Here is a 3,252-nt window from a genome sequence, read left to right on the forward strand (position 1 = left end):
AGCTAGAGAAAAAGGGTTCCAAAAGGTTCTTTACAGCAGGATAGGGTTCAATTTTCTTGTTTAAATGTACGGATAGCCAGGGCACACTCCAACACTCAATGACATCATTTACACAAGATACATGTGGGTGTGGAGCAACAGAAACCCAAGGAGCAACAGAAACCCAAGGAGCAACAGAAACCCAAGGAGCAACAGAAACCCAAGGAGCAACAGAAACCCAAGGAGCTAGAGAAAAAGGGTTCCAAAAGGGTTCTTTACAGCAGGATAGGGTTCAATTTTCTTGTTTTTTAAATGTACGGATAGCCAGGGGCACACTCCAACACTCAGACATCATTTACACAAGATACATGTGTGTTTAGTGAGTCTGACAGATTAGAGGCAGTAGGGGTGCATGAATTGGATCATTTTCCTGTCCTGCTAAGCATTCAACATGTAATGAGTACTTTTGGTTGTCAAGGAAAATATATGGAGTAAAAAGTACATTATTTTCTTTAGGAATGTAGTGAACTAAAAGTAAAAGTTGTCAAAAATATAAATAGTAATATAAAGTACAGATACCCCCAAAACTACTTAAGTAATACTTTAAAGTATTTTTACTTTGGTCCCGTGTGGCTCAGTTGGTAGAGCATGGCGCTTGCAACGCCAGGGTTGTGGGTTCAATTCCCATGGGGGGACCAGGATGAATATGTATGAACTTTCCAATTTGTAAGTCGCTCTGGATAAGAGCGTCTGCTAAATGACGTAAATGTACTTAAGTACTTTACACCACTGATAAAAAGGGGGATATGATGTGTTGTATGTGCGAGTTACAACGTGTCTTTTGTTCTGTTTGACCTGCCCCTTTTTCATCCCTGAATGTGAGCCCCGTCTCATAGTTAGGKTGCGTGGTGATTACCTGAGTTGATACACCTGCAGCCAGTGGCGGTTCCCTTGAAATAGAAGAGACTGTATCATTCTGACAGAGACCCAAGTGCAAGCGCTGGCATTTATATGCCCTCCAAAGAAAGGTCAGTGGACCAAGATTCAAAGGTCAGATTAGGGATGGAAGAGGTAGTGTTTGCTTGATTGCGCTTAGGACATTGTACATTGAACTCATCATTACAWCTGGTTGGCAAGCATGTGAATGKTTTGTGTCTGGAGTGTATGATCGATGAAATGGTGGAGCATGTGTTATATTGTTGTAGGTATGTTGAAAAGAGGGAAAGATTGAAGTGTAGGGTCAATGAGGTTAGACAGGGTTGGGGGGGAGTGGTTGGAAGKGATTTTAGGGATGTGGGAGGGTCTATTAGAAATTAATAGGGCTCTTTTTTTATTTTCTCTGAAGTTAGGTAGGAGGATTTAGAAATGCTGTAAACAGTGATTGACCACACACTCCATGCTCCTGGCAGACGATGCACACTAAATTGCCACAGCCAGTTAGYTACCAATCCAGTCAGCTACGAAGTACGGATGAGAAGCAGACGAGCGGCCACGTATCACTGGGAGTTCGACAGAGCCTGTCAACTCCTGGGCGTCCGGTGAGCTTGTCMCAAACGTTACTATGTGTGGTGGAAGAGTGGAGGCCAACGTACATGTAACGCGAAGGGAAGATTTGCTGTAGTTGTAGAGTTGCTGGTATAATTTCTGGTGTGCATGGTTGTGTTTCTTTGACAGCACTGGGCGCAACTGGGTTTTAGATTTAGTTATTGATTTTAACTGTTTTATTTAATTTGTATTTGGCACCCTTATTGATTTGGTTTAGTCGATTTAACAGACTTTTCACCTAGTTGGCTTGGGATTACTGGGCCAACACTTAACCTCTAGGACATTTTACATTGTGCAGTGGGACTTGCCGATAAACCAGTTTTTWAAAAACCTTTATTTAACTAGGCAAGTCAGTTAAGAACAMATTCTTATTTACAATGACTGTAAGGCGTGCATACTGGCAGTAGAGAAGTCAGGCGCAGGAGAGCAAAGACTGTGTTACAACGGCGCAGTTTAATGATAAAAATCACAGTGAACAAAAACAATATATACAATTGGACAAAAACCCCAGACATAACGTTCACAAGCACTTACAATAAACAATACCGGACAAGGACATGGGGGTAACAGAGGGTTAAATACACAACATGTAATTGATGGAATTGAAACCAGGTGTGTGGGAAGACAAGACAAAACAAATGAAAGGTGGATCGGYGATGGCTAGAAGACCGGTGACTTCGACCGCSGAACGTTGCCCGAACAAGGAGAGGCCTCTTGCGGGGACGGGCTGGGATTAAAAATATGGGACAAAACACCCATCAGACACGACATAAAAAGAGACCAAAGACAACAGCAACACATGACTACACGGCATGGTAACAACACAACATGGTAGCAGCACAAAACATRGTACAAACGTTATTGGGCACAGACAACAGCACAAGGGCAAGAAGGTAGACAACAATACATCAYACAAAACAGCCACAACTGTCAGTGAGTGTCCATGACTGAGTCTTTGCATGTAGAGATGGAGATAAAACTGTCTAGTTTGATTTTTGTTGCAGCTCGTTCCAGTCGCTAGCTGCAGCAAACTCAAAAGAGGAGCGGCCCAGGGATGTGTGTGCTTTGGGGACCTTTAACAAAATGCGACTGGCAGAACGGGTGTTGTATGTGGAGGATGAGGGCTGCAGTAGATATCTCAGATAGGGGGAGTGAGGCCTAATAGAATGCACATGATTCTAAAGCTAAAAGTAAACTGACAGCTGATCGCAAAGGTCATTCAATTAACTGGTTGAATTTAAGTTTCATCTGTTTTCATTTATGTATTTCAATCACCGAAAAGTGTAGCCAGAGGTGTAGCCCATTCTCCTCACCGTAGCCCCTCCCCTGTGTGAGTGAGAGCCACAGGGTAGACAGCTCTGTGAATGAATGACAGCTGTCTCAGAAGAGAAGTATCTAACAACAAAAAATGCCCAGATTTACAGCAGAGGAGCTGATGAGTGAACACTTGGCAACCAGAATAACAGCCAGGGACAGGGCCAGGGAGTTTCCAGTTGAACTGTACGAGGATGGAGGAGTACTGTTCTGMAAAGTCTGTCAGCATTCAAATGTCTACATACGGGGTCAAACTGCGGTGGCTCACCTGAGGACACTCCAACACAACAATAGGTCTAGTGGACCAGGTAAGCATTCTGATGCTTTAGCTAGATACAGATATATTAACTTGCTACTAGGTTTGCTCAGGTTAGATAATATCTGTTCTTGACAATTACAATTTTGGCTGTATCT

Source organism: Salvelinus sp. IW2-2015, linkage group LG30, assembly GCF_002910315.2.
Source record: "Salvelinus sp. IW2-2015 linkage group LG30, ASM291031v2, whole genome shotgun sequence".
Classification (NCBI taxonomy): domain Eukaryota; kingdom Metazoa; phylum Chordata; class Actinopteri; order Salmoniformes; family Salmonidae; genus Salvelinus; species Salvelinus sp. IW2-2015.